This window comes from Rhinopithecus bieti, unplaced genomic scaffold, assembly GCF_001698545.2.
Source record: "Rhinopithecus bieti isolate Rb0 unplaced genomic scaffold, ASM169854v2 scaffold_51345, whole genome shotgun sequence".
Classification (NCBI taxonomy): domain Eukaryota; kingdom Metazoa; phylum Chordata; class Mammalia; order Primates; family Cercopithecidae; genus Rhinopithecus; species Rhinopithecus bieti.
Window position 1 is genome coordinate 1,847,828 of NW_016820792.1, and position 14,067 is coordinate 1,861,894.

The window sequence follows — 14,067 nt, forward strand, 5'->3', positions numbered from 1 at the left end:
ACTTAAATAAAAACCTCGCACTTAGGATGTCCCTAAACAAAAACCTTGCACTTAGGATGTCCCAAATTGAATATATTGACCTTTCCAATTGTCTTCCGATCTCAGTGTTTACAGAATAACATTTCTGGCCCGTTGCGGTTGCCAGTGTTCAGATTCTCAATGTTTTCTACACCTTTTCCCTCTACCTCACCCTGCACATTCAATACAATGCCAGTCCTCTTGATGACAGTGCCCTGATATGTACGAATCCACACCCTTATAAGCATCCCCATAACCCAGCTTCAGGCTGTTATTTTTCCTTTTGCTGCAAAGGCCTCTGCTGGTTCCTAGCTTTTGGTGTCTTCCCACCTGTGATCCACATGTGTGCTTCTGGAGGGATATTAGTCAAGCACAACTCTGTTCTGTCCACTGCTGACAAGATAAAGGTCCAACTCTCCCGACAATTGAGCCCTTGGAGGACCTCACCCATCTATACAGCCTCGCTCCTGCCAGGCGGTACCTCTCACCATTTCTCAGGCATACCTTGCATTTCCTGCATTCACGCTGTTCCCTCCTCTCAGAATGCCCTTTCTTCTTATTTCTACCTAGCTTCAAGTCTTGGTTTAATGCCAGCTCCAACCTAAAGCCTCTCCTAATCCTCCTATCTGGAACTAATCTCTCCTTCCTCAACGCGCTCCTGCGTTTCTTTGTTCAGCCCCTTTGCCTCTTACCACATTCTGCCTTGTAGGGTCGCTATGTTGCTAAGTCACCCCCAAATGGTAAGTCCTTCGGACGTGGTGCTTGTTCATATATACAGCTCCTATCAAATAGCTGCTGCTCAGCGGAGACTGGGTAGAAGACATGTTATGGTCACTCAGTTAATGCATATCACATTTGTGAATTACAGAAATGCTTTCATACATACCTCTCTATATTTAAATCTATTATTTTGTCAGTGATATTGCTATTCTTCTTGGGAAATAGTACTCACTTCTCTTTCTAACCCAGTCTCTTAAACGTAATCACTGGATATTAATAATTTATTAGACTAAATTTCCCATACAGATGATTTGAGTGTCAGTCACATGCACATGTTGGGTGATTTGCATACATTATTTTATATAATCCTCTCAAGGAGGGGCTCTCTTTATTTTATAGATGAGAAAAACTAAGGCTCATACAGATTAAAGACTTTTACCAGCATCACACTGTTAGCTGGTGAGTGGCGGGGCCAGGATCTGAAGGGGGATCTACATGATTTAAAATCTTATGTCATAGAAGGATAGGTTCTTTACCTTTACCTTGGGGAAGAATGATTTATCTCATGAGAAAAGACTAAATTTACAGATGAAAACTTCCACTTCTTGTTTCTTACTGGACTTGGAACTTCTCCGCTGGTCTTTGATGACCCTGGGCACTACCGAGGTTGCCTGCCTCACTCCATTGCTCCTCTGGTTTTCTCCATAATAACACAGATACTTCTTAATGAAGTCCTACACCCCAGATTCCCAGTCTAGTTCTTTCACCAGCTCACTATCATTAACCCCAGCCCCAGGTAGGCATGCCTTCTAGTTCTCAATAGCTCACCAGTTGAAAAATAGCTTATCCTTAGAAAAGACCCAGAGGATGCCACGCTGGCCAGTGGGAGATGGATCTTGTCATCACGGTCACAGACGCGAGATGAGCAGCAGAATTCCTGGCTTGGCTTCCATGTCGCGTCCAAGCAGGTTGGAGCTGTTGGCAATTCTTTCCGGGGTCTATCTTGCCTGCCAAGTTGGTTGACCTCTGGGGCATGGTGGAAGGTGTAGCTTTTGGTTAGCTATTTTTCAGGGCTTTTCGGTTCCCTTGCTTTCTTTCCTCTTCAGTTTTTCTTTTCAGAGAGACTCTTAGCTTCCTCATTCAATGCAATAGTCCAGTGCATTGAGGCATGGGGGCCCAGAGGCACTGGACTCATTAACATGAGTCCTGTGAGTGAGTATAAAAGTGTTAATACAGTAGCAACGTGAGCCGGCTCCCTTTAAAAAAAAAATAAAAGAGAAAACCCTTAGTTTTAGATAGATAATCCTCACTGTCTTTCTTACCTTATTTCTTCTCCACTCAGAGTTTCTGTCTTTTCTTTTACCCTTTCTTTACTCTTCTCTCCATCTCCCTTTGTCTTTCATCTCTCCTTAAAGGCAAAAAAAAAAAAAAAAAAAAAAAAAAACACGACACAACGTCTCAGTGTATGCCTGTCAGACTTGTTGGCCCTCAGGCTGAAAAAGTTCTCTGAGTTCTCAGGAATCCCCCCCAAGGCTGGCTGACTTTGAGGACTATCACACCAAGCTGCCTTCCAGGTACAGACCAGGTTGGACTGGACTGGGAGTCTAATTACCAGCAGAAAATTAAAGAAAGGTCATAATTGCCCTTAAGCACTTAACAAAAGCAAATCTCACCTTGAAGGTTTGTAAATGTGTAGTGAGGACTGGTTTCAGGGAGCTTGTGCTGCACTCTTTGTGTTTGATTTGCAAACCAGAATGCACACGCCTCCATATGCATAATTGGATCCTCACGGTCTCTGCCTCCATGTGACCATGCAGTAGTTTATTTATCCAGGGCTCATTCAGAGAAAAGCTGAATGGAACAAGAAAACTCCCACTTTGCGATAGGATTAGATACCATGGAGTATTCCTCCCCCATACTCTTTCAAAGATTTTTTTTTTTTTTTTTTTTTTTTTTTAAGTTTTCTAAATCTGCTTGGGAGAAAAAGTAAATTGCCAGAAGCTGGAGATTAGGTGGGGAATATTGTTCTTAGGACAATAGTGTCTTTATGCGCTTGACTGGTATTGAGTCCCCGCTTCAAAAAAATACAAGAGCTGGAGGTGTGGGGGGGTTCTTAATTGCCCTACATCTGATCAACTGGCAGCAAAAAAAAAAAAAAAAAAAAAAAAAAAAAAAAAAAAAAAGAAGAAGAAAGAAAGAAAGAAATCTCATTCAGCTCTGATTTGGCCTGGATCAAGTCCACTTGCTAATCAGAGTTTAATGAGGATGCCACTGGCCCTGTTGTATTTGCCGATGCTCCCACTAAGGTCCCTGGCCTTCTGTTTGTGCAGGGAGCCCTTGCATCCCGCCGCCCCACGAAGCAGGATGCGGGCTGAGATGGAAAAGTCCCGGCCCGGAGAAGTTAATTAAGTTTAGGCCCTTGGCATTCCAAGTCACCGGAACCGATGGTGGGAAGCCTCACCCACCGGCACAAAAGCGACCCACACGGAGCTCTGAATGACTGTCCCTGGCGGTGGTAGCTGGGCTTCTGCGCGCCCCACTGCCAGCTCTTAACCCCGGGAACTGTGTCCCCTCCCCTCCACTGCACAAACTGAATAGGCCTGCAGGACCGCGGAGGGCCCTGGCTCTGGCGTAGGAGGTTTTGGGAAGCGCATGGTCCAGCATCGATGTTCCAAGAGCGCGGATGCCAGGCCCCGGCGGGGATTGACAGACCTGTGAAGGCCGAGATGAAGGCCTGATTTGTTTTATGACGGTCCCTTTGGTTTTTAACACAAATTATCATAAGCAAAAAAACTGACCTTTAGGTGAGCAAGCCACTCCTTTTTTCTTTTCTTTTCTTTTTTTTTTTAAGTTGTGTGTTCCATAATCTCTGAGTAGAGGAAACTGAGCGTTTGTGTCTGCATGGGGATGCTGCAGAGAGCTGTAGGTCTTGGGTTCAAGGAGCCCCAGGGTAACGGACACCCCCTCCTTGCTGCCCGTTTGTGTTCCCCGCAAGCGAAGCCAGGAGGGCAGTGGGAGGAACGGGAGGTTGAGAGGCTAACTGACTTGGGTTTGCGTTCCAGGCCCACCTGAATTCTTTGAGGCTCAGTGCCCCTTATGACAAATAGAAAAATAATAGTCATTGTCCAGATAACAATGTCTTGGTCAAGACAGGGCTAGAATTTGACAGTGGTCCCATAAGATTAGGGTGGAGCTGAAAAAATCCTGTCACTTAGAGACATGGTAACTGTGGTAATGTCATAGCACAAGGCATTACTCACTTGTTCATGGTGATCCTGGCGGAAGCAAGCCTGCGATGCTGGCCGTGTAACAATCGGGCACATACACACATATGTGCAGTACGTAATACTTGATAATAAATGACTATGTTATTCATTTATGTATTTACAATACTATACTTTTTATTATTATTTTGGAGTGTACCTATACTGAAAAAAAAAGTTAGCTGTAAAAGAGCCTCAGGCAGGTCCTTCAGAAGGTATAATAGCAGAAGGGATTGTTATCCTAGGAGAGGATGGCTCCACGTGTGTTTCTGTCCCTGAAGACCTTCCAGTGGGACAAGATGTGGAGGTGGAAGACAGTGATATTGATGATCCTGACCCCGCGTAGGTCTAGGTGTGTTTTTAGTCTTAGGTTTTAGCAAAAAAGTTTACAAAGTAAAAGTAAAAGCTTAAAAAATAGAAAAGCTTGTAGAAAAGGATATAAAGAAAATTTTTGTAAAGCTGTAAAATGTGTTTGGGTTTCAAGCTAAATGTTATTATAAAAGAGTCAAAAAGCTTAAAAAAGAAAACTTTAGGCCAGGCGTGGTGGCTCATGCTTATAATCCCAGCACTTTGGGAGGCCGAGGTAGGTGGATCATGAGGTCAGGAGTTCAAGGCCAGCCTGGCCAAGACGGTGAAGCCCTGTCTCTACCAAAAATACAAAAATTAGCTGGGTGTGGTGGTGAGTGCCTGTAATCCCAGCTACTTGGGAGACTGAGGCGGAGAATTGCTTGAACCCAGGAGGCGAGCCGAGATTGCACCACTGCACTCCAGCCTGGGCGACAGAGCAAGACTTCGTCTCAAAAAAAAAAAAAAAAAAGAAAGAAAAAGAAAACTTTATAAAGTAAAAAAGTTACAGTAAACTAGGGTTAATTTATTATTGAAGAAAGAAATTTAAAAAATAAATTTAGGGTAACCTAAGCGTCCAGTGTTTATAACATCTGCAATAGCACACAGTCATGCTCTAGGCCTTCACATTCACCCACCACTTACTTGTGAACTCACCCAGAGCAACTTCCAGTCCTGTCAGGTCCATTCATGGCAAGTGCCCTATAAAGGTATATTGTTAAAAAAGTAATTTTTTAAATAATTTTTTTTCATTTTTAAAAGACACAGTCTTATGTTGCCCAGGTTGGTCTCAAACTCTTGAGTGATCATCTTGCCAGCCTTGACCTCCCAAAGTGCTGGGATTACAGGCATGAGCCCTTGCACTCAGCTCTAAAATGAAATATTGTATACTGTATTTGTACTGTACCTATTCCATGTTTAGATATGTTTAGGTACACAAATAGCTACTATTGTGTTTCAGTTGCCTACAGTATTCAGCATAGTACTATGCTGACAAATTTGTAACCTAGGAGCATAGGCCATACCATATAGCCTAGGTGTGTAGGAGGCTATGCCTTCTAGATGTGTAGAAGTACACTCTATGATGTTTGCACAATGATGAAATCACCTGCAGTTGTGTTTCTCAAAACGTGTCTTTGCCATTAGGTGACACATGACTGTACTTACCATAGTGTAAGGATTGAGATATGTGTGGACATTGTCAGGAGTGCCATTCTCAAGGTCACATGATAAGTGGGCCTGTTCCCTCTAGGCTGATGGTTCTCAAAATCTACCATCATCAGAATTCCCTAAAGAGCTAGTGAGCATGAGTGCTCCTGGGCTCCACCTACAGAGACTGATTCAGCAGGCCTGAGAATGTGCTTTCCTAACAAGCACCCAAGTGATGCTGGATGCAGGTGAATCGTGGACCAGGCTTCAAGACATAACCTCAGATGATAGGGCAGTCAGGCAGGGTTCTGCAAGTACTAAGTAGTTTTATGACATCTGAAGCCACCTCCATTTACGGTATTATGGGTAGAATTTATTCTACTGGTCTATAATTAATTTTCCTTTCAGTGTCTCTCTTATTAACATTTATTGAACATTTTCAGTGTACAAAGCATTATATTATACAAAGCCTATTACCAATACTATCTCACTTAATCCTCTCTTTTTCTCATTAAAACTTGCAACTAGCTGCATGGCCTTCTCATTCCGTTCATAATAACTTGAGCTCAAACTGTTACCTTTTCAATGAGGACTTATGCTTTTTAAAATCAAACCCTCTCTTCATTCCTCAGCACAGCTTAGCCTCCTTTTCTGCTTTTTTTCCCTTTGGAAAGTATTAATCACTATTGAATATACTATATATTGTATTTATTTCATTTATTATCTGAATACCCTCAAGATTACCTTCCTCTCTTCTTTTCTTCCCTCCTTCCTCCCTCCCTCCCTTCCTCCCTTCCTTTCTTCTGTGTTGTTTATTGTGATTTCTCTAGTCTCTACAAGAGTCACTGACCCATTCTAGGTGTGCTATTAAAATGTATTAAACAAATGAAAGAACCAGCTCAGGAAGTAGATACTTCACTTTGTGGATGAAAAACAGGTTTAGGAAAGATAGGTAATTTGGTCAAGATTATACACCAATAGGTGGACAAAAAAGAACAAAAACTCAGGTATATATGTCTCCAAAGCCTGTGCTCTCAACCTGGGGCCACCTGCCCTCACTCCCATCACGCTCTGGGCTGAAGCTAATTTGGACAGGTTCCACTGGGAGCCCAGAAACCTAACAGCCTACATCGCACAGGCTCTGAAGGGCTCATTCTCTCCTGAGAGAGCAAACTGAGAGTGTAGGGTGCAGGTTGACCCGAGGTGGGGAAGGTGGTCTTCTGAGAACATCACACCTCAGCCAGCCCATCATTTTGGAACATCTGGGTGCAGCAACAGAGAATTTTACCAACACACCACTCCCTCTTTGCTGAAGAACTGACTGAACATGTTTTTCTGCTTCACAATTTGAATTTGCCCTCCAAGAAAATCCTTTCTCCAGCCCATAGGCAAGCCCATATATCTTGTTTTATAATCCCACTGCTGAAATGTCCCCTGTAAACTGTGGAAGTCCATTTGGTTTTAATGCACACGTGGCTCAATACATATTTGAGCAAATTAATGAACAAAACTTTTAAAATTAAACTATTTATTTTGAGATAATTGTAGATTCGCATGCAGTTGTAAGAAATAATGCAGAGATATTCCTTGAACCCTTTACCCAGTTTCTCCCAATGATGACATCTTGCATAGCTGTAGTTCAATGTCACAATCAGGATATTGACGTGGATGCAGTGAAAATACAGAACATTTCCATCTCCACAGGCATCTCTCATGTCCCTCTTTTGTAGACACACCTAGTTCCCTTCTATCTTCACTGTCCACAACCTCCTGGCAATCACTCATCTGTTCTCCATTTCTATAATTTTGTCATTTCAAGCATGTTATATAAGTGGAACCATACAGTATGTACCCTGGTAGGATTGACTTTTCTCACTTAACATAATTCTCTGAAAATTCATCCAAGATGTTGCATGGGCCAGCAGTTCATTTCTTCACTGCTGGGTAGTATTACTTCATGATGTCATTATACTAATAGTTTGTTTAGCCATTTACCTATTGAAGGACATTTAGCTTGCTTCCAATGTTTGGCTATTGAGAATAAAGCAGCTATGAATATTCATGGATAGGTTTTTGTGTGAACGTGAGTTTTCATTATTCTGGGATAAATGTGCAAGATTATAATTGCTGGGCCATATCAAAGTTGATGTTTAATTTTTTTTCTAAAACCACCAAACTGTTTTCCAGAGTGGCTGCAGCATTTTGCACTCCCATCGGCAATGTATGAGTGGTCTAGTTTCTCTATATCTTCCTCGGCATTTGGTGTTATCATAAATTTTTATTTATGTCATTCACACTAGGTGTGTAGCAATATCTCACCATGGTTTGAATTTGCATTTCCCTAGTGGTGAATGATGCGGAACAACTTTTCATGTGCTTATTTGCCATCCATATTTCCTCCTTGGTGAAATATCTGTTTATGTTGTTTGCCCACTTTCTAATTATACCGCTTGCTTTATTGTTACTGAGTTTTCAGAATTTTGCATACATTCTAGATACTAGTCTCTTGTGAGATATGTGATTTGTAAATATATTCTCTCAGTGTGTAGCTTGTTTTTTTTTTTTTGTTTTTTTTTTTTTGTATTTTGTTTTTTCCATTTTCTTACCAGGAATTTTCACAGAGTAAAAGTTTTTAATTTTGGTGAAGTTCAGTTTATCAACTTTTTTCTTTTATGAATTGTGCTTTGACATCTAGTGTATGAACTCTACTTAGCCCTAGATACTGAAGATTTCCTCCTAAATTTTTTCCCAAAAGTTTTACATTTAAGTCCATAATACATTTTGTGTCAAGTTTTGTATAAGGTATAAACTTAAATCAAGTTTTATTTTTTTCGTTGGTGAATGTCCACTTACTTTAGCACCATTTACTGACAAGACTATCCTTCCTCCGTTAAATGGGTGGCACTTTTGTCAAAAAGTTGAGTATATTTATGTGTCTGCTTCTGGGTTCTTTATTCTATTCCATTGATCTGTGTGTCTGTCTTTCTGCCAATGCTACAATCTTGATTAATGTACGTTTTGATTAATATAAGTTTTGAAATCGAGCTGACTGTTTCTTCTTACTTCATTCTTTTTCAAAATTGTTTAACTCTTCTAGTTTCTTTTGCATTTCCATATAAATTTTAGAATAATCTCATCTGTATCTATAAAAAAATCTTGGCAGTGTTTTGGTAGGAACTACCCTAAATCTTTCTTTAATTTGGGAAAATTGACATCTTTACTATGTGGAGGGTTCTAGTCCATGTCCATGTGAGATATACTATGTCTTTGATTTCTTTCATCAGTATTTTGAAGTCCTATACGTATTTTGTTAGGTTTACACCTCCTTTGTTTTTTGAGCTACTGTAAATGATAGTGTTTTAAAATTTGTTACCCTGTGTTTATTCATAATATATAGACCCACAATTAATTCCTATATGTGGATCTTATATCCTGAAGCCTTGCTGAAGTCACTTATTAGTTTTAGGAATTTTTTTTGGTAGCTATCTTGAGATCTTCTGTGTAGGAAAATCTGTCTGCATGTAGAGGCAGTTTTCTTTCTTCCTTTCCAATCTATATGCCTTTGTTTACTTTTCTTGCCTTATTGTCTTGGCTAGAATATCCAGTAGTATATTGGATTAATGATGCATGCAGATGTCTTTGTCTGATTTCAGTCTTGAAGGAGAAGCCTTCAGTCTTTCACCATCAGGTATAATTTTGGCTATAAGTTTTTTTGTAGATGCTCTTTATCAAGTTCTAGAAGTTCTTCTCTATTCCTGTTTTTCTGGGAATTTTTATCATGAATGAGTATTGGATTTTGTCAAATGATTTTCCTATATCAATTGATAAGATCATGTGACTTTTTTCTTTTTTAACTTATTAATATGGTAGATCCTATTGATTGATTTTCAAATATCAATTGATTTTGCGTATCTGAGGATAAAGCCCACTTCATCATAGTGTATAATTATTTTTATGTATTGCTGAATTTTTTCTGCTAATATTTTGTCAAGAAGTTTTGCATCTAAATTCATAAGGGATATTGGTCTGTGTGTGTTTTTTTTTTTCCTTCTCCCTTTTTATACTGCCTTATTGTCTTTATCTGGTTTTGGTATCAGGGTAATAGAAGCTTCATAAAATGAATTGGTAAGTATAACCTCCTCTTCTATTTTCTGGAAGAGATTATGTAGAATTAATACTAGTTCTTCATTAAACAATCTCCAATGAAACCACCTGGACCTGGAGATCTCTTTTTTGGGAATTTTTAAATTACAAATTCAATTTCATTAGTAGTTGTAGGGCTATTCAGATTTTCCAATGATCAATTTCATTTTGGGTGAGTTGTGAGAAATTGGTTCATGTCCTCTAAGTGTCAATTTTATGTGTGTAGAGTTGTTTGTAGTACAGAAAAGGGCGTCCCTGACTTATGATGGTTTTAATGCAGGACAAGTGAGCCTCAAAGTGGGACTTAGCCCATGAAGATTCTTGGCTTTGCCCAGGAAATAATTCAAAGGCAAGCCAGAGGTAGAAGAAAACAGCTTTATTGAGGTAGCAGTGTTACTGCACTGATGGTGTATCAGCTCCGTGACCGCTCCTGCAGAGCAGGGCTACCTGGTAGGCAGAAAGTAGCAACTCAGGACAGTCTTGCAGTCATATCTATACCCACTTTTAATTGGTAGTTTATGAAGAAATTTCTAGGGAAGGGGCAGTAATTTTTGGGTCATTGGACCATTGCCATGGAAAGGGGTGGTAACTCCCGGGTGGGCATGTCTGATTGGAAAGCTGCTTCTGCCCCAGCCCTGTTTTAGCTAGTCCTCAATCTGGTCTTGTGTCTGAACCCTGCCTCTGGAGTCGAGTCCTGCCTCCTACCTCAGTTCCATAAGAGTTTTGGATGGTGGGCACTCTAGTTTTGTCTCTCTTTAGTTTTGTCTCTCTTTCTTTCTCTAACGGTGACTTATACCATCATTAGAATTCTCTAGTCAATTTTCCTGGCAGTGTAACAGCACTTTCATATGTGAGGCACTGAGAAAATACTGCAAAGACAGGCAAAGGCATAGCTTGGCCCTCAGGGGGATCATAAACTAACCTAGACAGATGCTTGCTTGCCCAAAATGATCCTGTTCAGATAAAATAAGATGCAATTTGAAATCTAGCCCCTAATTCAAGTTAAAAAACAACATCCATGGTTTTATTTATAGCTTATTTCTTGATTCCAGCACCTTTCCTGTCCAAGTAAGAACCAGTGTGAAGGGCTCACAAATGAGTCTGACTCACCACCTAGCTCTATATGAGGTAAACACAATAAAAGTATGTTAAGCCAACTTTGATTCAATAATATAAGCAAATTTTCTTTTACTGTGGTAAAAAATACATAATATAAAATTTACCTTTTAACTATTTTTAAGTGTACAGTTTTGTGACGTTAGTATACTCTCATTGTTGTGCAACCATCACCACTATCCATCTCCAGCAGTCTGTTATTATCCCTGTATCCGTTAAACATTAACTCCCCATGTCTGTCTCCCCCAGCCTCCCGGTTTAAACTTTATTTTGATGATAAGGGTTAAAGAACATGTAGCCCTTGGAAGGCATGTGAAGCACATACTCCAGCTCTTTCTTTCTTTCTTTTTTTCAATAATCCTTTATATCAGACCCAACACTGTGTGTATTAGATAGGTTTCCATGCCTATTTTACAGATAGGAAACTAAGGCCTAGTAAGCTAATGTCACCCCCTTTAACTGAACACAATTCTTGCTTGGCCTTTCCTTCTTGCCTAGGTGAATTATCTGCCCACCAAGAGTCAAATGACATTTCATGGCCTCTGTTGCTGGCTCATGTACTGCCCTGGGGTTTCTGGAATTCCAGCCATGTGCAGGTGACTTGTAGATGATTGTATTTGTATTAGTCTGTTTTCACACCACTATAAAGATACTACCTGAAACTGGGTAATTTATAAACAAAAGAGGGTTAATTAACTCGCAGTTCTGCATGACTGGGGAGGCTTCAGGAAACTTATAATCATGGTGGAAGGAGAAGGGGAAGTAGATCTGTTCTTCACAAAACGGCGGGAGAGAGAGAGAGCTCAGGGGAAACTGCCCACTTTTAAACGTCCAATGTCATGAGAGCTCCCTCACATATCACGAGAACAGCATGAGGGAAACCACCCCCAGGATCAATCACCTCTCATCAGCTCCCTCCCTGGAGGTCTGTCCCTCCCGATTTGAGATGAGATTTGGGTGGGGACACAGAGCCAAACCATATCAGTACTGATGGTACTGCTGTCATTGATTCTTGGTTCCAGTTACATCAACAAGGAACCTGGGACTCCACCTACAGGTGTTTAACTGTGAGAGAATGAGATCTCTGGTTTTATGTATGTATTTATTTATTTATTTATTTTGAGACAGAGTCTCGCTCTGTCGCCCAGGCTGGAGTGCTGTGGCCGGATCTCAGCTCACTGCAAGCTCCGCCTCCCGGGTTCACGCTATTCTCCTGCCTCAGCCTCCTGAGTAGCTGGGACTACAGGCGCCTGCCACCACGCCCAGCTAATTTTTTTTTTTTTGGATATTTAGTGGAGATGGGGTTTCATGGTGTTAGCCAGGGTGGTCTTGATCTCCTGACCTCGTGATCCTCCCGCCTCGGCCTCTCTAAGTGCTGGGATTACAGGCGTGAGCCACCGCGTCCGGCCTCCAGATCTCTGGTTTTAAGGGGTTCTTAGCCTAGATCCCAGGCTTGACTCTACCTCTCAACCACTGTTCAACTTTGAGCAGATTACATGAATCTCAGCTTCCTCATTGTAAAGGAGCTTCAGTTTTTCCATGGTACAACAGGGATAACAACAAATTTGATGTTCCCACTTAGACATCTGATAGGCATCTCAAACTCAACAGAATGAAATGGAACTTTTGATTTTTTTCCTCCTGAATTGGTGTCTTCTACGGTCTTCTTAAGACTAATTAATGGATCTGACAGATGACATGACAGAAACCCAGGAGTCCTCCATTCCTTTTTTTTCCTTAATCATCAGAAAGTCCTATTTATTGTGCCTGAGTTACAATTTTGTTATGTACATCAATTTCTCCTCAATTTCACAGCCATTACCCTAGTTCACCTCCAAAAAGGACTATGAAAATCGCCTCTCAACTGGTCTACCTGGTGCTTCTCTATCTTTAACACTAAGAATGAGGATAAAAATAAGAATGTTTTACAGTACTTTGTCTGCCAGCCACTGTTCTAAGTGTATTACATATATTAATTTATTTAATCCATGCACCAGTCATAGGCAAATCCCCTACTTAAAATTAATCCATGGCTTCCCATTGTTTTAAGAATAAAATTCAAGCTCTCTATCTTGCTCTGCAAGATTCTGAATGATCTCACTTCTCCCTCCAATCTCCCCTCCCCAGTCTTCACCTTCACTCTTCAGAGGCTGACTACACTGCCTTCCTTTTTATTTCTCAAATGTGTTCTCAAGTCTTTGCAGTTCCTGTTTTTTCTATTTTGTCTCCCAACTCTTTGCATGGCTAGGCTATTCCCATGCTTGACGTCTTAGCTCATAAAATACCTCCTTGGAGAGGCCTTCCCAATCTTGTTTATCCTGTTCATGGGCCAAGAATTCTTGATCACATCATCCAGGTTATGATGTGATGTGAGCAGTGTCTGTCCCAGTTTGTATTGATCTTGTTAGTTTATTTGTGTATTTTTTTTATTATCCCGTTAGACTGAAAGCTCTATGAGGACAGAGACTTCATCTGTTTTGTTCCCTGTTCTTTTGCACCAAGGAGAATGCCTGGGTCCCAAGGGACTCAGTGGCTGTGGCTAGAATGAATCAGTGAAAGAATGAATCACATACGACAGAGGGCCTTTTACTTCATAAGGGTGTTGGAGGATTAAAATGCATGGGATAGCCTATTGGTTGTACTTTATGCATCAGTCACCAGCTCAGATGTTTGAAAGCAATAATTATTTTCTTTTCTGTTATTTGTCATTTCCTATAGCAGTTTTCAGTAGAAAGTTTCTTTTTCTTAGACAAGCAGACATGATAACCACAGTCTTCCTCCTTGAGACTCCTCCCAGATGTGTGCCAAGCTCAGGAATACCTTGTAATGCCAAAATTACATGAGGCAGGGCGATCCAAGTTACTGCCAAGAACCAAGAGCCATGTCTACACAGCTCCGGGTGTAGCTCTTTTTTTCTTTTCTTTTTCTTTTTTTGAGACAGGGTCTCACTCTGTCACCCAGGCTGGAGTGCAGCGGCACAGTCATGGCTCACTGCAGCCTCGATCTTCTGGGCTCAAGTGATCCTCCCACCTCAGCCTCCTGAATAACTGGGACTACAAGTGTGTGCCATCATGTCTGGCTAATTTTTAAATGTTTTGTGGAGACGAAGTCTCATTATGTTGCCCAGGCTGGTCTTGAACTCCTGAGCTCAAGCAATCCTTTTGCCTTGGGCTCCCAAAGTGCTGAGATTTGAGTGTAGCTCATTAAAGAATTCAGGACCCACTCAGGTAGGGGACCTTCGGAGACCCCTGGCGTCTGCTCTGTCTGGATGGACATGCGGCTGCTCCTCTTGGATCCTGCCCCTTCCTCTGTG